At 38.0% G+C, this 23,529-nt stretch overlaps 2 long non-coding RNA genes across 3 annotated transcripts in view; one reads left to right on the top strand and one right to left on the bottom strand.

Annotated features, from left to right (window-relative positions):
* The first annotated feature begins 2,192 nt into the window (after window positions 1-2,192).
* Window positions 2,193-3,792, top strand: LOC148652281 (uncharacterized). Its single transcript, XR_015925060.1, has 2 exons — window positions 2,193-2,291; window positions 3,559-3,792. It is a non-coding gene; the product is annotated as an uncharacterized LOC148652281 (long non-coding RNA).
* A 10,624-nt stretch (window positions 3,793-14,416) lies between these two features.
* Window positions 14,417-23,529, bottom strand: part of LOC148652275 (uncharacterized) — a 74,143-nt gene continuing 65,030 nt past the window's right edge. The window contains exons 1-3 of one of the 2 annotated variants that reach the window (XR_015925038.1): window positions 18,291-19,543; window positions 15,135-15,300; window positions 14,417-15,046 (exon numbers count right to left, since the gene is read on the bottom strand). This is a non-coding gene — a long non-coding RNA (uncharacterized LOC148652275). Of the gene's footprint in view, window positions 15,047-15,134; window positions 15,301-18,290; window positions 19,544-23,529 lie in introns of those variants that run through there. The other variant, XR_015925037.1, reaches the window with a different exon arrangement.

The raw sequence follows: 23,529 nt of genomic DNA, 5'->3' as shown, positions 1-23,529 counted from the left end.
AAACCACACGTCTGTGTTAAGATATGTTCATTTCACGAGTCCCAGACTCGCCGGGTCCCAGACCCGTTATACTGTAAGTCCCTGACTTATCGAAGAGAACACCCCTGTGGCTCGCTTTTCAAACTATTAACTTTTTAAGGATCACTTACTGACGTCAGACAGCTGCCAATTCTCCAGACGCACCTCTGGAAGGATAAACAGTTTATCCCCCTAGGTTCGTCCAAATTGCTAAAATTGTCCGGGTCCAGATGGAGTTTCAGCAGCCGTCCGCGCTCAGGTTTGTGATCCCGGACAAGCCCCCAAATTGTCATGGAAATATTAATTTTCAAGGAAGCCACAAGAGAGAGTTCTCACCTGAGTAAGGTCTTTATTTCAATATTGCAATATTGGGAGCCCTGTTGCCACTCTGCAAAGTGCATCAGAGACTCAATTTGTTACAAGCAGTACAGGGTTTAATAAGATGTTGCGCTGTAAGAGAAAGCTCAGCACTTTGTCCCTTCAACACTTCCCCTTTCCCTAAGACAAAACAGATTACATCATAAACAAAAGAAGAAGCACCACTAGATTTGTTTTATTATATATTTATAACATTACTTTATTAACCCTTTACAATTTCTTGCATTAGGAATTATCTTTTCGCATACCCCAGCTTGCTCTCCATGAGACACACAGACACACAGACAGGGAGAGAGCATGGGGTCAGAGCACAGGGTCTGCCATAGTACAGCGCCCCTAGAGCAGTTGGGGTTAAGGGCCTTGCTCAGGAGCCCAACGGAGTAGGATTCCTCTGCCGGCTGCGGGCAACCTTCCAGCCACAGGCGCAGATCCTTAGCCACAGAGCCACCGCTCCGCCCTTTTTCAAAGCTTATCAGTTACTTTCGGCTAATCTAATGACCCAGACAGCATATATTGTTTTGGTACATTGTCTTCTAAAGTAACCTAAACAGGGTGCACTTTGTTGATGCACTTTTTTCTAAAATTCTGCCCGTAGCGGTCACATCCTTGAAATATATTTTCTAAAAGCACCAACATATATTTTTTGCAAGGCTCTCTACATTTTAAGAATCAATTTACTTATTAGATTTCCATTTCACATTCCACACTGTAGCTTAACTCACTTTTAAAACACATAGTTTATTCACCCCTTTCATTAATTTATCAGCTTTCAAATCAACAGCATTATCAATATATAGTATTTAGCCTCATCGTTTTCTACATCAGCTTAATCATGTTTCTTGTTTTTTTTTTTCTCGCATTCTCACTGTACATTGCTGTATGGTATGTTATTTTCCCAGTTATTTTGTCTTTGGGCTTCCCAGACCACATTCAGCTGCTGAATGCTCCTACTGTAATATGCTGAAAAATGCCCAAAGGCCTCAATTGCTAGATTGTAAAAAGGGGAGAGATTCAGCTCCACATGATCTAACAGAATCCTTAATATTTAATGTACCACCTATAAGCAGGTGACATATATAAATATAAATGTCTAGTAGCGTAGCTGTTTTGTGCTCAACACAATCTAGCTTTCTGCTGTTTGTCATCTGCTTTGCCTTTTCACTGACGGCTCTACAGATGTGGAAAATCAGAGAGAGAGCTTTACAGATGAGGATAGAGGAAGATGCCCAGAGGGAGGTGCGACAGGCCCAGCTGAAGAAAGAGATCAGAGCTAGAAGGCACAAAAAGGTACTGGAGTAATGGATGTTTGGATTCATCCTCTTAAGGTGAACTTTTCTTCATGCAAATTCCGGACCTGACACTGACCTTGCAGCTATATTTTGTTGTATTTCCAAGATGACCACCTATAGGTTTAAATTAATAACCTAAACTAATACTTTTTGGATCCTCAGTGACCACAATGAGCAAGGTATGTTGGCACCTCTTATATTGTGTGTCTACTCTAGGGTGGCTATGCCAAGATATGCTATAGAGGTGCCAAAGCACCAGATTCTGTTAGCGTTTTGTGCCTCCAATTCATGGTTATAGCACTGCATCTCCAAAGCCCATGGTTTATCTCCAGCCTTGGGCACCTACCTGTGTGGCATTTATTCTGCGTGTTGTGGGATTTAATTCCAAGTAACATCCTAATTTTATCTATGAATAAATACATGTTTTCTGTCTATTTTGGATGTTAATTGGATTGATCACTTTTTTATGCATGCCATAAGAATTCTAATGCTGCAATAATTCTTTTCTCTTGGGTCAGTTCATATTTCACCTGACTCCACTGAAGAGGTGACTACTGATTCCAACTGGTTTCATGAAGTCCCTCTGATCAGTCAGCTGTCTGATGGGTAAATCCAACATGCTGCAGTTGTGGTATGTTAAGCATCAGTGCGAACATAAAGTTTTTATTTTAATCGTTTTAGTATGGTGATATGTAAATGTTTAAAGAGGAACTGTTTTCTATTTTGAGCTCACTTCACCAGCTGAGTTCATGAAATTGCTTTTTCTCTCTTTGCGAATGCATGAATCAGTCTGTTAACAGTACAGTACATGTGCACATTTTTGTGTTCGCTCATGTGCATTTTTCCAAATCCTAGATATAGTTTACCATAAACTGGCTTTGTTGTAATGCCTAGAACATTGACATTGAATATTGATATTGACGATGACTAGAGCAGCAGTCAAAATACACTAACTGAACCTTCGCAAAAATAAACTGTTGTATTGAACTTATGTATAACCCTGATTATACTGCATTACAACAATAATATTTTAGTCATATTAAAACAAATTTCTATCATAATAACTAACAATATGTTGTGGCACCGGTATAAAATGTGAAGTTTTGCTGAAGTATTGACAATGGGAGAAATGTCTGGTCGTGTTTGAATGGATGTTATGTTTCAATCAACAACCACCAGAGGGCAGTAACAACTAAGTAACACTAAGTCATCAAATGTATTGGAAACGCATTTTGGGCTTTGTCCTGAATGATGCAGCAGCAACATACAGTTGTATGCAAAGGTTTGGGCATCTCTGGTCAAACTGCATGTTTCACAGAATCTTTAAATTCTCTAAGGTCTAATCTCTGTGAAGTTAACAGGGTACAAACATAAACATGACATATTTCTGCACATTTCAATGCAGAATTACTATTTATTTTCTGAATTTAACTGTATTTGTCATGTGTCAATTATGAGGTACCCAGTATGAAACTGGTTAGATACATTGCGCATGTTTAAGTAGTTGTTGTTGAAAACACAATGATGTAAATTACCAGTGATCTTGCTTCACATAGGAACACGATTGTACCATACTCGCTAAAGTGTTATGGAACAGTTGCAGTTTGAAGTTTAAGATTTATCATTTCCAATGTGCTATTTTGTTGTGGTGATTTTTATTTTATAAGCCTCTCATATTAAAGTTAAAAACCTAAGCAAGTTTTAGACATCCAGTAGGTAAATTGAAAAAGTACGAACATAATCATTGAAGTAGAAAAACACTTATATATATATCATAGATGGAAAATATATATAATTTATCTGTATTCAACACTACAGTGTTGGTTCAGGCACATTGTGTAATATGTCGGCTGTTTTAACATTTCTTAAGCAGCTCCAACAATTACAGCTACACATCAAAGGACAGGACTTCAGACAGGACCAACCGGTCAACTCATGCTACATATCAAAGGGCAAGACGAATACACATGAAGCTATGAAACAAAACTTCCTGAGATCATACTGTATATAAGAGCTGGGAAACCCTTGCGGTTCGTCTGTCCTGCGGGGCAGACCCAACGCGCATTCATGTCATTACTGAGCTCAATAAAACAACTGAATCCACAAAGACTGTGTCCTGCTCCTTGGTTGAAGGATTTCCCACAACATCATGGTTAGGAGGCCATCTTTTTTACACAGGAATGTGCTTTAAAATAGATTAATTGTTCTGCCACTAGAAAAGTTGCCTATATATTGTTAATTAGTCACCATTGTTTAATATTGCAAAATCTAGTTAGTATTTTGGCCATGTAGTAACAATGTCACACTAATTTTTATCATAATGTTTTTTAGTGAAAGAAAGGTGATTGAGAAGAGTTTATATGGACAGGTAAGGTACACTGCTTGTCTGAATGTAATGGATGCATTTATTTTTCCAGATAGCTCCTTGAGGTTAAAATGCACAGTGTCATAACTAAAGAACAAATGTAAAGAAATATGTTAATTTGTTCCTTCAGTACAGTAAATCCTGAAATGTAGTCCACCTAGCTGTTGCTTAGTGGTTCCTTCCCTGACATGTTCAGCTCAGCTCCCACTAGGATTTGATTGTGGCTGCCCTGTCGTCAGAGCCACATAGCCACTCCTCAGAGCAGAGATATTCCACTATGCCAAAGGTCTGTGCCTCTTTGCCAGAGAATATTAAGCTGTCCAGGTTCCAAGGGGGTGACTTCACTTTCTACCATAGACTCGATGCCAAAAGAACCCTTTGACACTGCCTCCTCTGGAATGAAACAGGGGTCTGCACATTTAATTATTTATAAATTAAGGGATCCATTTGCAAAATATGCAATACTGACCATTCTATTTCTTTGGTTAGACTGGTATCTTGTTGTTCTTGCTTCATTTATATATCAGAAATACTGTACTGTATATATTTTTCTATACATAACAACAGTATATCCATAATAGATTTTTACTATACTGTATGGACAACAGTATATTTGTATTAGTTGCGTCTGTGCTGGCATTCAAAATTTGGTTGCAAATTTCTAAATGTTAACATGGGAAACAATGAACCCTGACAAGTAAGTAAAAGTAGGTCTTATATTGATAGGTGTACTGTATATTGAACTATTTTAGTGCTCTGTGGTTACTTTTGTACTATTGCTTTAAAACAGATAACAATGGAAGAGCTTAATGACACGGCGGAGAATATAGTGGTGTGGGTGGCAGCGTCCATTATCAGAGTGCTGCTTCCAGCCATCTCCCTTTACAATGAAGAGAGGAGCAGGAGCGTGTCTCACTGCTCCTTTGAGTCCCCGGTTTACTTCAGCAGTAGTGAGGAGACACTACAGGCCACCCTGAGTTCTCATTCTCTGCTTGGTACTGAGTCAGGGTCCACATGGCAGTCCCAGAGTAGGAGCAGTAGCTTCAAGTCAACGAGATGCTGGATCTCCACTCCTTTCCCTTCACCCCTCTCGTCCTCGGGTAGTTCAGGAGAAGAAACAGGGAAAAATACACCCTGCAGATTAAAATCCAGAACACCCTCGAAGGAGATTGTGGTTGCTGATGGAGGAGAACATGCTGGAAAGCCCCTCTCAGAACCTTTGAAGGACCTTTTTGGAATCGCTAAGTCAAGTATAATTACAAAAGCAGAACGTATAGTACAAGATGTCTTTAGCAGAGCCCTCATTGAAGCACAGCTTCCTGCTCAGCTGATGGAACCCCAGTGTTCTGCGTTAGGTGTCTTGATTACCGCTGCAGATCGAATAACCTTGCCACTGAACTTGTGGATGGTGTTCTTGAACGTGTCAACTCTGCTTTGTCAGAAAATAAGCAAAGAATTCCCACCCCAAAGACTGTGCGTGTTAATCTAGAAGCACAGACAGACTCTGTAGCCTCAGAGGTTGCCAGTGAGATTATACAAGTTGTCTCTGGAAGACTCCAGCCTTTTTTCACAAGCGCTGTTGAGTCAGGGTCAACCTGTAGACTCCTGGGTGGCCATGGTGGTGGCCTACATGCCTTAGGACAATCCCAGAGACTCCACTCAGAACAATATGATGAGGCGGAGTTAGCTGTCACGGCAACAGAAATAATCAGTACTGTCTTACAAGAAGTCAAGAGTGAATTCTGCAAAGCAAATACTGAAAATAAGATGAGTGACATGAAGGAAACACCTTCAGGGGATAACCAGTCAATGAGTGACTTTGTGTCAGCAATTCTGAAAAATTTAGAAACGATTTCACCCTCCTCCAGCTTATCTGTGGAGGAGAACTACCTTCTTCAGAGTCCTGATGCCCTGCAGAATGAGAGAGATGAGGCAAAAGTGACTAAGAAAAGAACAAATGGCAGTAGCCCCCCATCTTTCAAATTAAAGTCTCACTCCTCGGAATCAAGTGTGGGAATGGAAAGAGCAAACAGTGATATTGCTTTTGGGATCTCTAAAGCCAAAATCATTGAAATTGCTGAGCAGATAGTATCTCAGATCATTGAAAAAACAAAGTGGGATTTCACCCCTGTGGGTAACAATTTACATGAGAGTAACTCAAAAGAGTCATTATTGCTCCCAGAAGCTGCAGAAATCTCCATTTTGGAAAAAAGAAGTCCAAAATCTCAGATTCCCAACAATAGGGTCACTGTTATTGCCAAGGACATTGTAAATTCTGTTTTTGAAAATGTTTTGTTTGCACTGAATTGTATTGAAACAAATAAATATCTGCAAGAATCCAATAAAAATGTTGCTGCTGACTTCCGGTTAGAATGCGGACGGGAAAGGCAGCATAAATACGGATCGCCCGGCAACATTGTAAAAAAGCCCTGAAAAAGTGTTTTTTGAAAAAGGGTTTTTTCTACGTTACGTTTGAAAAAATAATAACTATGGCTGAAGGGGCTGTCAGGAGAAGCAGGAGAAAACTAACGACCGTGGAAAATGTCGAAATTGCAATTTCGGACCATAATCGAAGTAGCTCAACGGACTCTGAACAAGATGGCGCAGACGCCAGTCTTCAGAAAATATTATACGAACTTAGAGACTTCAGATGGGATAATAAAGAGCAGCTTATGGATATTAAACAGGAGCTGAGCAAGGTTAATAAGAGACTGGATAAAGCAGAGGGACGGATCGAAGAAGTGGAAACAAGGGTCTTAACAACAGAAACTGCGATAAAGAAACTCTTGCAACGACAAATTACTTTAGAAACTAAATTAACAGACCAGCAAGGAAGATCGCGCAGAGAAAACATTCGGATTTACGGAATCCCCGAAGAATCGGAGGGTCGCTGCATTGTCACCTTCCTTGAAAATCTGCTAAGGGGGGAACTTGATTTACCGAAGGACGTGGAACTGGGAATTGAAAGGCCGCATAGACAGTTAGCGCCGAGACCTAAAGGCCCTGACGCCAAACCGCGCTCCATTGTCGCCACGTTTTTAAGCTACAAGATAAAAGAGGAAGTGTTGCGTAAAGCTTGGCAAAAGAAAGAACTATTCCACAATAACAAACGCTTTTATGGTAATAATGATTACCCCCCAACAGTACTAAAAAAACGTATGGAATATTCTGAAGTAAAAAAGGAGCTGAAATCGCCGAAAATAAAATTTCAGACTCCATTTCCAGCGAGGTTGAGGGTGTTTTACGAAGACGGCACCTGCCTATACCATTCAGCAGCATCAAGCGACTGTTTACTTGGCAGAAGGCTGGAAGACGGATTAGTCCTGGGAAAGACCAATCCTCAAAACAGCAATATCAGGAGAAATTACAGAATTTCAGGAGAAGACCCCCCTCGCAAGATTGATGAAATTTGATACAGTGAGTTGGTCGTGATTTAATAGTTAATGGTTTTTATTTTTTAAATAAGTTTCCTGCGATGTTTTAAGAGAATTTGTACATGTCGGGACAGATACTTGGTGATTACGACCAGAGTGACTTTTTATTTTTCTGGTTACACACCTTTTTTTTTCTCTTTATAATATAAGTTCGGATTTGCCACTGCCCCCTACTTAAAGGCCCTCCTCCAGAGGAGAAGGAGGATTTCCCTAATCGACTTCCCCCTTTTTTTTTTTAAGAAAAAAAAGGAGAGAAGCCCACATAGGGTTCGTTTGAAAAGAACCGCACAGTTGGAAGAAAGTACTCTGAAAGAGATGGAGATGGATACAGTTTTGTTTAAGATTGTTTGGTTAATGTCTTTGTCTATTGTGTTTTTTGATTGTGGTGCATTATTAGAAAAAAATGATAGGAAGAGGATGTTTAACAATATGAAACATATGTTGTATGGGAGAGATTTCGAAAGTTTTACCATTTACATAAAATATGTCCAAGCAAGACCTTATAATAGTTACATTTAATGTTAATGGAGTACTTAACCCTCTTAAGAGGAGTAAAATTTTGTCTAAAATGAAGAAAGAAGGGGCTCATATTGCTTTTTTACAAGAAACACATTTGAGTGTATTGGAACATGAGAAATTAAGGAGAATGGGTTTCTCAAAAATCTATTTCTCCTCATATAAATCTGGCCATAGGAGAGGAGTGGCTATACTGATATCTCAAAAGGTTCAATTTGAGTTGCTTACAGACGTTAAAGATAAGGAGGGGAGATATGTATTAGTATTGGGAAAAATTGAAGGGGAATTACTAACATTACTTAATGTATATGCTCCACCTGGTAGTGATTTTAATTTTTATTAAAAAATGGTCGATTTGATGGTTAATGCACAAGGAATACTGATTTGTGGGGGTGATTGGAATGTGCGTCTTAACCCCAGGCTTGATTCTACAAATATATCTTCTCAGAGAGATTAGTCACTGTATAAAAAGATTAATGTACTGATGGGGGAAATGGGAATAATACATCTTTGGAGAGATTTCTATCCAAGTGGGTGGGATTACACTCACTATTCCTTCCCTCATTTGGAATATTCAAGGATTGATTATTTTTTTATACACAAGAGAGATAGACATAGGATCCAAGATTGTGATATTGGTAGAAGTAATTTTTCAGACCATGCTCCTATGTCATTGTCCATACGATTAAGTAATAATTGGGAAAATACAACATGGAGGATGAACTCAAGTCTGTTGAACAATCCACAATGTAAAGAACAGATAAAACAAGAAATAAAACGATTTTTGGAGGAGAATGATAATGGGGAAGTGAGACCAGAGATGATATGGGATACATTAAAGGCAGTTATAAGGGGGAAAATTATTGCTCTGAGCAGTCATAAGAAGAAGGTAAAGCAACTACAATTATATCATCTGACTATAAAGTTAAAAGAGTTGGAGAAAAAACATCAAGAAAAACAGGATTCACAAATCATGAAAGAAATAAAGAAGCTTAGAAACAAAATAGATGTCTTACATACACAGGAAATTGAAAAAAATATATATTTACTAGACAAAAATGTTATGAATCAGGGTCAAAATCCCTAAAGCTGTTGGAAAAAAAATTAAAAAAACAACAGACCGATAATACAATATATAAAATAAGGGACCAGAACTGTAATGGTGTATTATATAAATGGGAAGAAATTCAAAACACTTTAACACATTTTTACAGAAAATTATATACACAACCCCATTCAGAAAGTGAAGAAAAGAAGGATACTTTTCTGGAATCTCTCAGTTTACCAACTCTTACGGAAGATCCAAATAATATATTAAAAACGACTATAACACGAGAAGAACTGAATTCAGTGATTACGAGCCTCAGAGCTAATAAATCACCTGGAACTCATGGTTTTAATTCAGAATGGTATAAAACCTTCAGAGCTGAATTGATATCAAATCTTCTTTCTGCTTGTAATTCGGTATTAATTGATGGGAAAATGCCCCCATCATGGAGAGAGGCTATCATCTCAGTTATCCCTAAGGAGGGGAAAGATAGATTGGATTGTGGATCGTTCAGACCAATCTCAGTCCTTAATGTGGATTATAAAATGTATACAGCAATACTGGCTAAAAGAATTGAAAAGATTCTCCCTCATTTGATACACTATGATCAAACAGGGTATATTCAAAATAGACAAACCCATGATAACATTCGACGCACATTGCATATCATGAACCATATTCAGCAACATAATTTAGAAGCTTCTTTGATGAGCCTAGATGCTGAGAAAGCTTTTGACTCTGTTAGTTGGAAATACCTTTATAGGGTTTTAGGTAGGTTTGGGTTTTGTGAAAATATTATTAAAGGTATTCAAACTTTATATGATAGCCAACAGCACAAATTAAAATAAATGGTTATTTATCCGATAGAATAACTTTAGAAAGAGGGACTAGACAAGGCTGCCCTTTATCTCCATTCCTTTTTGCTCTATATATAGAGCCACAAGCCCAGTGGATACGACAAAATAACAAAATAAAAGGTATTTCTATACAAGGTAATGAGCAAAAGATAGCACCGTAGGCAGATGACGTTTTATTATATCTGGAAGATCCCACTAGTTCATTTCTAGAAGTAATGAAACTCTTAGATAGCTTTGGCTTGCTGGCAGGCTATAAGTTAAATGTTCAAAAAACACAAATTCTAACTTTTAATTACAACCCTCCTGATTTTTTAAAAGGCAAATACCACCTTAAGTGGGACCCAAAGTTCAATGAGATATTTAGGAGTCTATTTACCAAAAGATATTTCGGTATTATAATTGAATCTGTAAAAATGAATCTGCTGCCTCGGTTACTCTTTCTATTTCAAGCTCTCCCTGTAAAACTCTCTACAAAACAATTTTCGGAATGGGATAAGATGATTTCTAGGTTTATTTGGGAGGGGAGAAAATCTAGAATTAGTTTCAAAACATTGCAACTTTCAAAAGATAAAGGGGGTATGGCTTTACCAAATTTAAAAGATTATTATTATGCATCTCAGGTTAAACCTCTCATTAATTCCTGTAATCCAGAATATCAAGACAGATGGAAAGATATTGAATTGTCCCTTGTAAATAGCCCCCCAATTCAGACACTATTAGGTAATAGAAATTTAGACAAAATTACTGAAAAAATATTCAATCCATGGATAAAGTTTCAATTAAGGACATGGAATATGATCACAAAAGAGTATAATTTAGGTGAGGCAATAAAGATACTCAGATGGTGCGCCTATGATACAGAGTTTAAACCAAATAAATTGGATAATAGATTTAAATTATGGATTACAAAAGGAATAACTGCATTTTGTAATATAATGGATAAGAATCAGCTACAAAGTTTTCAGTTTGTAGCCATTATTTTAATAAGGAGATTATAAGGGGAGATTTAGATATTGTTAATGATGGAGTAGTGAAAATAGTTATAGAAGCCTACAAATCAGAATTAGGCAAAGGTATTAAATCTAGATTATATAAAAGTTTTATGGAAAAGAAATCATATTCTACAGAGAATATAAAAGATAAATGGGTGAAAGAAAGTGAAGTTAGAATTTCGAATGAAGAGTGGCTTAAAATTTGTGAATTTCAATGGAGATGTACTAACTCGCATTTATGGAGAGAGTTTTGCTGGGAAAACATTGTTCGATTTTTCATTACTCCGGGTCAGAAGGCGCACCATACTGAGGAAAACTCTAAGTGTTGGAGACAGTGCGGAAACCAAGGTAATCATTGGCATATATTCTGGAACTGCCCTAAAATAAGGCTTTTCTGGAATGAATTACATGAGGCCCTGGAAACTATATTTGAAAGGAATGTACCCTTTACATTTGAGGCTTTATATTTTGGTAAACTGGATTTTGATTGGAGGGGAACAGATGAATATTTGTTTGGAGTCCTTATATCAGCAGGGAAGAAAGCTATAACAAGAAAGTGGCTTCTCACAGCTCTACCAACAATGAATGATTGGATTGAATTAATAAAAGAAATATATCTAATGGAAAAAATAACATTTTCTCTAAAATTACAAATGAAAAAAATGGTCAAATATTGGTTTAGATGGGTTCAGCACATTAAACCTTTAAGGTCAGATTTTGTTGAGATACAGAATAACTGAAATGTAATAAGATACATTTATATAGTCTACTTCCTTTTCATATTCATAAATGTATACATCTTCCTTCTTTTGAATGTATATAGTTTTGTTAAAAAGTTATGTAACTGTAAAAATTAGGGGAACAAACAGGAATTTGTGCCTGCAATGTAAGGCTGAATAATGGACTTTCATATATAAAATGGTTTGGTTTTGTTCTCTAAAAATAAAATAATAAAAAAAAATGTTGCTGCTGCTCCTCAAACTTCTAGAGGCAGCACAGAAACAGGATCCATTGATCATACCTTTGACTTTAGTTCAGTTGCAAAAGGCATCGTAAGGACTATATTTGGAAAGCTCAAATCTTTACTCACCCAGACTGAAGAAGATGTATCTAGTTCCAGTTCTCCTGCTCAAAGCAATGCAAAGAGCTCAAGTGTCTGCTCTTCACCAACAAATTCAGTGTTTTCTGATTCTGTGTCAGATATTTCAGATTTGTGCACCTATACAGTAGAAACTGCTGGGGCCATTTGTGAAGCAATGAAAAAAGAGTTAGACCAGGAGATTTATTGCACAACAGTGGCAAAGAAGGCTTCAGATGAAAGCCTTCTGGCTAGAGAGGTTGTTACTTCAGTTTTGGAGTACCTTGAAGAGCAATATATTTTAGACACCATTAAAAGCCCTTCACCATATCCTAAAGACTGGGAGAGAGATGCTTCTACATTTATAAGAGAGGAGAATATTCCAGATCAATCAAAATCCCAGATATCTCCTGTTGAAGAAATCATATTATCTGATATTGATAAGGCAACAGGACAAGTCCCTAATCAAATTACAATGGAGATTTGTAGATATCCTCCAAAGGTGGTGTTATCTGAAAACATTTCTTCAAAACAGCAAATTGGGAAAATGGACATGAACTTGGTTGAGGACAATTTAAGTGTTTCCTCTTCTGGACAGAGCATCATATCAGATGCAGAAAGTGAAGGGTCAGAGAAGATGCTGAGGACCTCCAGCTCTGTATTCCATAGTACAGCAACAAGGATAATAAGTGAAATGATTGAAAAAGCAGCTGCAAAATGTATATCTTCTGGACTTGCCCATCTCCCAGAGCAACCAAACAGTACAGCTGATGATGTATGTAAAACACCGGATGCAACAAAACATGCTCAAGAAGCAATGTCCTCAGACTCTTCTTCTCATGTGCAAACCACTGAACTGGCTTCAGATATTGTTGTTGATGTTTAAGAAAGACTACATTACGCTACATGCATTTTGAAGATTTCTTTCTCAACAGACTACAAAGTTAAATGAGAAAGTTGTGATACAGCCCTGTTACCAGGAACATCAGAAATTAAAACTGATACTAGAACAGCTGAGCACCTTAGGACAATGACTGAGGAACTCTTCAAAACTGTGAAGAACAAACTGAAACACTTTTGGAATCAGAAGAGCCTGTCTTTGCTCAAAGCAAGGAAAGTTTTATCTGCTAAAGAGCAGAGATCAGCAGATTCACTTGAGATGTTTCCTCCTTCAGTCCAGGTTTCACACCAGAGCTTTAGTGAACCACACTTGACTAAGAAAAGCATGTCAGTAACAAACTCGCCAGATTATGAAACAATGCACCTCTCTGGTGAACAATATGGGAAAGACAGGATGTCTAGTGGAGAAGACACTGTCCATAAAGAGTACACTAAAAGTAACCGTAAAGAATATTCTGTTCAAATGTGCCTGGGATGTTGATTGATTCTTATACAGATGACACAGAAGTCATGAGTCGGGACGCTCCCTATAGAGTCCTGACTGATGCTTCATCAAAGCTTCAGGATCAACCTACACTACAGCAGAACAAGAAAATCAATTGACATGTAAAAGCAATTAAGTTCCCCGGTCCCATGTTTGGTGTGCTGCTGGTCTCGTCAATGAGAATATAGCATTTCAAACCCATTCCAATAATGTTAATTTGAACATTGAAAACCTTTCAGCTGAAGAGGCGCCCTGTGCATCTCAAGTACAAGGAGCCACAGCAAAGCATAATCTCTCCCCACTGCAGACAAGGGTTTCAGAAGAGCCTAAGGACCAAGTCATGACCTCCACAGAAAGTTCTACAATGAGTCCTATTGAAAGGAAAGTGGAACAACTTGTCTCGAGTGGATCTCTGCGTGTATTTTCAGAAGAACTTGTCAAAAATGTTTTCCATTTAATTTTGAAATCAGGAATTACAGTACAATTGGGCACAGCTCACAAATCTAATTCAGATCCAACTTTAAAGAGCTGTCTAGTAGTTCAGGATTTATCCCATCCAAAGTCCTCAGAGCTTTCTATGCAGTTGTTGTATTCATTTACTGAGAAATCAGTGAAAAGGCTGTTGAAGCAGTGCCTCAGTTTTCCCGATTCTCCAATGTTTGACACAAATGAGAAGGATGTTTCACTTTTTCAAGACTGTGATACAAATACGGAATTGAAGTCTCCCAAAAGATTTCAGAGAAAATGTCTCTGACTGCCAAGGATCACAGACCACAGAAAAGTACTGAACCATCAGTGCCCAGTTCACAGATGTACCATGATGCAATTAATCAGCTTTCCAGCTTGCTTGTAAAGTCTGTCATGGATGTTTTGTCTGCTGCGTGTGATTTATCAACGAAGCCTGAAGACAGTGAAAATCAAGTTATGAAGGAAATCAAATCAAATCATTTAATAGTCTATAAACATTTTAGTTGCTATGAAGTACAAGTTAAAAAATGTAGTGACTGTATATAAATATACAGTACCTTGATTTTCTATCTGTTGTATCTTTAAAAAGTTTTTGATGTATGTAGACCAAGATAGTGTAGGCCATGACTATGAATGAGAGAATGAGTGAATAAAGCCATATATTCAGTAGCCATACAGATGCAGCCATTCAAAGTGCGCGGCACAGACACGTACCGGAGGTAATTGGCTACGGTGTCGCGCATCGATGACGCAAAAAAACATCATCGGTACTTGAATGGTTGACCGAAAGGGGCACTCGTGGTCCATTGGTCGGTCGTAGAAAGATTTACAGTAAATGTCTTTACTGTGCCCGTTTTAGCATCCGTGTCACACCTGAAGAAGGCTCCACGGCCGAAACGTTGTGTTCTCTTTCTTCTTTTTTTCAGCATGGAATAAACCTATTACTTGTTCCTTTGCAGATACAATTCTATTGTTTGTTGTGTTGTCTATGATGTTTTTTTCCCCCCCATTTTCTGTGTCCTTCTGTCTTGTACATTATAAAATGTTACTTACCTTTGCTGTGTCCAAAAGATGAAGGAGCAGGTTTAAATGACTTTGGAGGTTGATCGTTGTATAGAAGATACCCAATGTCCACAGTCTTTTAGGAAGGAATATAAAAAATCCCAAAACAAAGTTTGTATTTGTATTGCACAAAAGGCTTTTGAATTATAAGAGAAACCTGTGAAAATAAACAAATCGAAAAGACAATGTATATCCTGACCTCACTTTCTGGGAGATGACACAAATAATAAATAAAGGTTTCTTACCTTTTAATGAATGTAGGACAAAAAAGGCTGCAAAGTCTGCCCCACTGCACTCTTGGAGTCATTCACCAATTTCTTCCCATATACCCAGCCATTGGTATGGTCATCCATGTAGAGGTATCGCAGACCTCTTCCTTCATCGTGGTCTGGCAGCTTATACAGAATAAACCTGTATGATTCCAAAAACACATAAAAGAGTATCACATCCTGTATACTGCTCTAGAACTGTGACACTGTACAATGTGTCCTGGGTGTTGGACAGTGTTAACTGTTGAGATCACTAGAAAATAAAAAGGGCACTTAAACAATACTAGTGTCTGTTGCCAGTCTGTGGGTGCACTGGTGCTTCTGGGAGATGAACAGAACCTGTGGCAAGAGAAGAAGGGTCAAGCAGCCTTGATCATTTCTAGGTGATGTAGTGGCCTACAAAGCAAAAATAGCTCTTGTTTTTAGGGGTCGCCCATGTTTGACATGAGCATTGTGGCAAAACTGGAATAATCTTATGCGATTAGAGCTCATTTTCTGCATTTTAAACCAGCAGAGCTCTGTAGAACTGAACTGCAGCAGTTGACAAAAAGTCAACAGTTGACTAAAAGAAGCGAGGCAAGGCAAGCATCTCACAAACATTACTCTCCTCAAGAATACATTCTGGTGAATCGTTTCAAAACGAACTATTGAAAGGAAAAAAAACTTTTAAATCCAATAGTAATTTCTTTATGACAAAAAAAAATCATAGACACTGTACCCTGGATTTACAGATGCAGCCATTCAAAGTGCGCGGCACAGGCACGTACCGGGGGTAATTGGCTACGTCATCACGCATCGTGACGCGAGATGATGCAAAATACCGCGGTGCGTGATTGGTTGACCGACAGGGGCAATCGTGGTGCGTTGATCGGTCGTAGAAAGATTTAAATGTCTTTACTGTGCCCGTTTAAGTATTGAATATTTATATGGAATTTTACCACTGAAGGGAAATCTTAGTAGCTGAGCATAAAAAGAATAGAAGCATACTGTAACATGTGTGAAGGCCATAAATGATATTAATTTTGGAACATAAACATACAGTATATGGCTGGTCTCGGTACTAAAAAAAACACACCAGTATTTTATTTCTCCCTAAACATTTTAAGCTTCGAAGTCTTTAACTAACGTGATACCGGAGTCAACAAGCATACTTTTAGAATTTGATTAAAAGGGAATATAATATGGAATTGCGTATCTAAAGAAATTAATAACGATATCATTATATTCATGTACCGCAACACAAGAATAGTACACGCTGTACATTGTCTGTTGATAATGTTTCTGTAGTGCTTTTTCAGCACTCTGCATATGACCTTGCCGGTGGCGCTGTGGGTTAGGTTCCTGACTCCCACTCTGATCGAATTTAAGTAATTTTAATAACAATGAATAGTCACCTATGCGTTACAATATAAACATTTATATTGATTTAAATCGCAAACGCGGGTTTAAATATATGTGTTTTTTTTATTCACAATCAGACAAATGCAACATAAATTGATATCTTTGTCAACTAAGTATCTTAATAAACTTTCAGCATAGCTTTCTCCCCGTTTAGATTTATTTTTCTTGGGATCAAACGTGGAAAGATTAGATTGTAATCGCATTTATTTTTTAAATACTTTTTAGAAAAGTGTAATCTATACTAAAAAGCTGTACACCACCTGCTATAAAGATACATATTGTAATACTTTCGGGCTCGGATAGGACGGACACAAGAACTCAGACTTGTGGAGTTAAATCTCAACAAAACAACAAATCTCAATATCTTGTACGAAGTATTTGTAATACAACCCAAAAACTCTCTCAAATTCCTCCAATTAGCATAGCCCCTTATGCAAAACCAAACCCTGCTACTGCAGATATACCCGACTTTGATAAAAGAGGAGGAGTGTCTTTGTTGAGTCAGATAGCTGTGGACCTCTTTGACAGTGTGTTGCAGGACTCGTCCGAAAACCAGGAGATAACAGTTGTGAAACAGGATAATGATGTGTTTCATGAACCACACAAGATTCAGCAGGTTGCCAGCTCTGTTCACAATGAATTGCTGTGTCAAACTGGATCCCAACAGGTTCTACAGAAAGTTGTAGCCACCAGAAATGAGACAGTGGTCAAAACCATAATCAGTTCTATGGTGACCAACATTTCCAAGCTGACACATTCAGCTTCCCGATGTTCATCCCTTTCACCAGAGACCAGTATTAGCAGAGAAGCAAGTGAGATCATTGATGAGGTGATGGGTGATATTAAAATAACTAGTGAGCACAGCAAAGAGGCAACACCCAGTGCTCTGTCTTCTGAAGTTTCTCTTGTTTCTTCTGAAATAGTACATGGAGTCACAGATAATCTGCTAAAGAACATCCAGCTAAACTGTTCCAGCCCTGAGTCCAGTACTCCTCAAGCTGCCATTGATATGGAAACCCGGAGCACTGAGCAGCTCATGTGCACCAACATGGACCAGTTAGAACCTTCACCTGTTATTGGTCGAACAGTCAGAAGTAAAAAAACGACAGTCTTCTATGACAAAGTCTCCAAAAGGCTTTTCTCCAACACTCCCAAGTGGTTTTGAAAACAGTTTCCAGCCAGAAGACACTATGGATAAGCCCTGCTCATCAGCTGTTGGTGTGACACCTTGTTAGCTTCTGGGACCCGAGAGAAGCCTGGAGATTATATGATTATATGTCAGCCGTCCCCTGTTCTTCTATATCTCTAGCTTGACTGCGTCCGGCTGCTCGGCTTTTGTTTGTAAAGTTTGAACGAGCGCCCCGTTCACTGTTTCTTGTGAAGTAAACATGACTCTCTCTGGCTTTGTCACTGTGGTCAGAAAGCATTTCTTGATTCTGCTTGAGCAGCTTCATGAATTGTAAGCGACTGTAAGAGCTCTTTCTAAAGTCAGCCCTCCTACAACAATTTATCACGCAGTCTCTTATGTGCACATTTTCCCACAAGTTGATCTCTTAACATGTCAGCTTCCAATACTCCAAAGTCACACGATTTAGCCAGTTCTCTTAGTGAATTCACAAAAGCATCAACAGATTCGTCCTGAGACGAATTCCTACATTTATGCCGTACCAAAACCACATTTCTCCGCGGTGTAAAGTAAGCGTCTAAGGCAGCTAGTCTGTTCATATGTACCTTTTTCTCCAGCGAGGTTGGCGAAAATCCGCTGCAGGGGCGCCCCGATGCAGTGCAGTAATGCAGCCCGTCTCAGGCATCCGGAGCTTCTGTAGATCCACTGGCTATTTCAAAACATCTGTACGACTTCATCCATGTCTTGTATTCCGTATACAAATCCGGAGCTCCGAGGTTCAGTGGAAGCGGTGGAGAAAGCTGGGCATAAGCAAAACTTCTCGGCGCGGCGGCCGTATCTTCCATGGCGCAAGCTTAACGAACAGTCCGAAAATTCAAAAGTTCGTTTCAACCAGCACGAGAACTAAAATCTGCAGTGTTCTGCTCGCTTTGAGTTCGCCAAGCACTCATCTCTCGTCGCAATAAATGTTGTGTATCTTAATAAAGAGTCGTTCTTATATTATTTTAACTATTTTATTAACTACACAGATCACTCCCTTACACCATATATTCCCGCCTTCTACTCTCCCGTTCCGTTGTCTCGCGATGTCTACTCACTATACTCAGCTACCATATTCAGATATTGTGAAACAAATTTTAACTAAGCTGCTCTTAAGAATTCATCCTATTTCTCCAAAGAGGGAGGAGAAACAAGAACAGATTATGGAAAGTTTATCTTGTTGGGAGCTTAGTGAATTTGCTGTGGGCATTATTGACAATGTGCTGAAGAAACTATTTACAGCCCCAGATACCTCAGAATGTAATCCAACAATGGGAAGCAATATCCAATGTGAGCTGGTTTCTGTCAAACAAGTGGCCAGCTGTATTTACAGAGAACTGCTGCAGAGTGCTGGTTCCAAAGACAACTTACAGCAAGCAGTAGCAGCCAAGAGTGAGAACCTGGCCAAAAAGATAGTTAATTCTCTTGGGAGAGAAATTATGAAGTTCCAACATTCAGATATTGAGTCTTCAGATGCTCCTCAAGCTGACAATGATATGGAAACCCGGAGCACCGAGCAGCTCATGTGCACCAAAATGGACCAGTTAGAACCTTCACCTGTTATTGGTCGAACAGATGCAGTGAAAGCTATCTCTCCCAGTCTTCAGGATATGGTGAAGGGCTTATAATGGTGTCTAAAATATATTGCTCTTCAAGGTACTCCAAAACTGAAGTAACAACCTCTCTAGCCAGAAGGCTTTCATCTGAAGCCTTCTTTGCCACTGTTGTGCAATAAACCTCCTGGTCTAACTCTTTTTTCATTGCTTCACAAATGGCTCCAGCAGTTTCTACTGTATAGGTGCACAAATCTGAAATATCTGACACAGAATCAGAAAACACTGAATTTGTTGGTGAAGAGCTGACACTTGAGCTCTTTGCATTGCTTTGAGCAGGAGAACTGGAACAAGATACATCTTCTTCAGTCTGGGTGAGTAAAGATTTGAGCTTTCCAAATAAAGTCCTTACAATGCCTTTTGCAACTGAACTCAAGTCAAAAGTACGATCAATGGATCCTGTTTCTGTGCTGCCTCTAGAAGTTTGAGGAGCAGCAGCAACATTTTTATTGGATTCTTGCAGATATTTATTTGTTTCAATACAATTCAGTGCAAACAAAACATTTATCACCTATCAATATAAGACCTATTTTTACTTACTTGTCAGGGTTCGTTGTTTCCCATGTTAACATTTAGAAATTTGCAACCAAATTTTGAATGCCAGCACAGATGCAACTAATACAAATATACTGTTGTCTATACAGTATAGTAAAAATCTATTATAGATATAGGTTGTATGTATAGAAAAATATATACAGTACAGTATTTCTAATATATAAATGAAGCAAGAACAACAGAATACCAGTCTAACCAAAGAAATAGAATGGTCAGTATTGCATATTTTAAGTGGATCCCTTAATTTATAAATAATTAAGTGTGCAGACCCCTGTTTCATTCCAGAGGAGGCAGTGTCAAAGGGTTCTTTTGGCATCGAGTCTATGGTAGAAAGTGAAGTCACCCCCTTGGAACCTGGACAGCTTAATATTCTCTCAATCAAAACCTAGTGGGAGCTGATCTGAACATGTCAGGGAAGGAACCACTAAGCAACAGCTAGGACTAAAATTCAGGATTTACTGTACTGAAGGAACAAATTAACATATTTCTTTACATTTGTTCTTTAGTTATGACACTGTGCATTTTAACCTCAAGAAGCTATCTGGAAAAATAAAATGCATCCATTACATTCAGACATTACAAGCAGTGTACCTTACCTGTCCATATAAATTGTTATTGTTATTGTTATTGTAAATTTTTAATTAAAAAACATTATGATAAAAAATAATTAGTGTGACATTGCTACTACATGGACAAAATACTAACTTTATTTTGCAATATTAAAAAATGGTGACTAATTAAAAATATATAGGCATCTTTTCTAGTGGCAGAACAATTAATCTATTTTAAAGCATATTCCTGTGTAAAAAAGATGGCCTCCTAACCACGATTGTGTTCGTACTTTTTCAATTTACCTACTGAATGTCTAAAACTTGCTTAGGTTTTTAACTTTAATATGAGAGGCTTATAAAATAAAAATCACCGCAACAAAATAGCACATTGGAAATTATAAATCTTAAACTTCAATCTGCAACTGTTCCATAACACTTTAGCGAGTATGGTACAATTGTGTTCCTATGTGAAGCAAGATCACTGGTATTTTACATCATTGTGTTTTCAACAACAACTACTTGGTCAGGCGCAATGTATCTAACCAGTTTCATACTGGGTACTGCATAATTGACACATAACAAATACAGTTAAATTCAGAAAATAAATAGTAATTCTTCATTGAAATGTGCAGAAATATGTCATGTTTATGTTTGTACCCTGTTAACTTCATAGAAATTAGACCTTAGAGAATTTAAAGATTCTGTGAAACATGCACTTTGACCAGAGGTGCCCAAACTTTTGCATACAACTGTATGTTGCTGCTGCATCATTCAGGACAAAGCCCAAAATGCGTTTTCAACACATTTGATGACTAAGTGTTACTTAGTTGTTACTGCCCTCTGGTGGTTGTTGATTGAAACATAACATCCATTCAAACACGACCAGACATTTCTCCCACTGTCAATACTTCAGCTAAATTTCACATTTTATACTGGTGCCACAACATATTGTTAGTTATTATGATAGAAATGTGTTTTAATATGACTAATATATTATTGTTGTAATGCAGTATGATCAGAGTTATACATAAGTACAATACAACAGTTTATTTTTGCGAAGGTTCAGTTAGTGTATTTTGACTGCTGCTCTAGTCATTGTCAATATCAATATTCAAAGTCAATGTTCTAGTCATTACAACAAAGCCAGTCTATGGTAAACTATATCTAGGATTTGGAAAAATGCACATGAGCTAACACGAAAATGTGCACATGTACTGTACTGTTAACAGACTGATTCATGCATTTGCAAAGAGAGAAAAAGCAATTTAACGAACGCAGCTGGGGAAGTGAGTTAAAAATAGAAAACAGTTCCTCTTTAAACATTTAAACATCACCATACTAAAATGATTAAAATAAAAACTTTCTGTACGCACTGATGCTTAACATACCACAACTGCAGCATGTAGGACTTACCCATCAGACAGCTGACTGATCAGAGGGACTTCATGAAACCAGTTGGAATCAGTAGTCACCTCTTCAGTGGAGTCAGGTGAAATATGAACTGACCCAAGAGAAAAGAATTATTGCCGCATTAGAATTCTCATGGCATGCATAAAAAAGTGATCAATCCAATTAACATCCAAAAAAGGCAGAAAACATGTATTTATTCATAGATAAAATTAGGATGCTGATTAGGATTTATTTATCTGTTTACCCATATAATTTAAATAATTTTCACACCTTAGCTCACAACAATTTTACTGCACCAGACTGTGGCACAATGGCTGCCCAGAGATCCCCAGACTTAATTGGAACCTTCCTCAACCTTAACAGTAGATGTTACCAAGCTTTCAAAACCCAACACTTGTGCATTAATCATTTAATATTGATTAAATGACACAAAACAATTGACATGTTTTTATCTGAGTAAGCTATACAAATAAAACTGAATTTAATTAAACTGATTTTTTGGATTATATGTTCCATTGTCTTTCACAATATCTTTCACCCAATATCAGCACCCACTTAATTTCTCTGCAGCTGCATTGGAAAATTTGTCAAAACATAACGTTTTTCAAAACCTTTATTTTTTCTAGAAACAAATTAAAATACTGACCTTTGGTGATTTTAGAACTCTTCTCATTAGCAACGGTAACATCTCTTTTCTCCGTGCTAACGATCTCAGTAGAAGCTGTGCCACAGAGAAAACATCCTTTTAGTTGAATAGTCCTTTCAGATAGTTTAGATCAATATGTTGTCAACCTGCATCATTCCCTCTGGCCAACAAACTAAAACACATTAAATTGTGAACTAAATCTCAGTTGTACCACTGCAAAATATTGGATCTAGAAGCTTACCCTATTTTCCAGACTGAAGTACTTCTTTAAAATATTGCCTTTTAATACTGTCTTGCATTTCTCTCTCAAAATCCTTCCTTTCCTGTAAACTCTCATTTAGCTTTTGCTGCAGGAGAGCAACCTTCCTTTCATATAATTCAAATGCCTGAGAATGACAGAAAACCTTTCACAAGTGGCTATTCTTTAAAGAAAAAGGAAAGCCTCTCAACAAAAGATGAAAAGGTCCATCTCATTGTTGAACATCTTGTATTAAAAAGCACATGTTTTTCCATTACTCTAGTATTTAATGACAAATGAACTAGCTTGCAACCCAACATGTTGCTAGTAGAAAACTTCCCGTCCATAAGGTCACATTTTAATTTAGTATCAGACAGAAGCTGTTGGGCACCACTGAAATTCCAGCTCAAGTAAAAACTACAGGAGACTCCAATCTCATCTCAATCTACAGCACCTTGAAGCTGGGAAGCTGGGTCTGGTCAGAGCTCAGAAGAAGAAAGGCTGGGTCCAACATTACTTGGATGAAAGACTCTGTGTGTAGTTCAGAACCTTGCAGACTGGGTATAAGAGATTGAAGCAGCAATGTCTCTCCTCTAATGCTTAGGTAATGAAGAGGAGAGATCATCAACCACCCTCTTGGATCCTCTTGGGGAGATACCCCTGAGGGATACTTTAGAACAGCCAATTATGCAAAGCAGCATGTCTCTGGGATGTTACATGGAATTAAAATCCACAACACGCAGAATAAATGCCCCACAGGCAGGTGCCCAAGGCTGGAGATAAACCATGGGC

Source organism: Lepisosteus platostomus, chromosome 11, assembly GCF_059453375.1.
Source record: "Lepisosteus platostomus isolate fLepPlt1 chromosome 11, fLepPlt1.hap1, whole genome shotgun sequence".
In the NCBI taxonomy this organism is placed as follows: Eukaryota; Metazoa; Chordata; class Actinopteri; order Semionotiformes; family Lepisosteidae; genus Lepisosteus; species Lepisosteus platostomus.
This window is presented reverse-complemented; position numbering and strand designations above follow the sequence as displayed.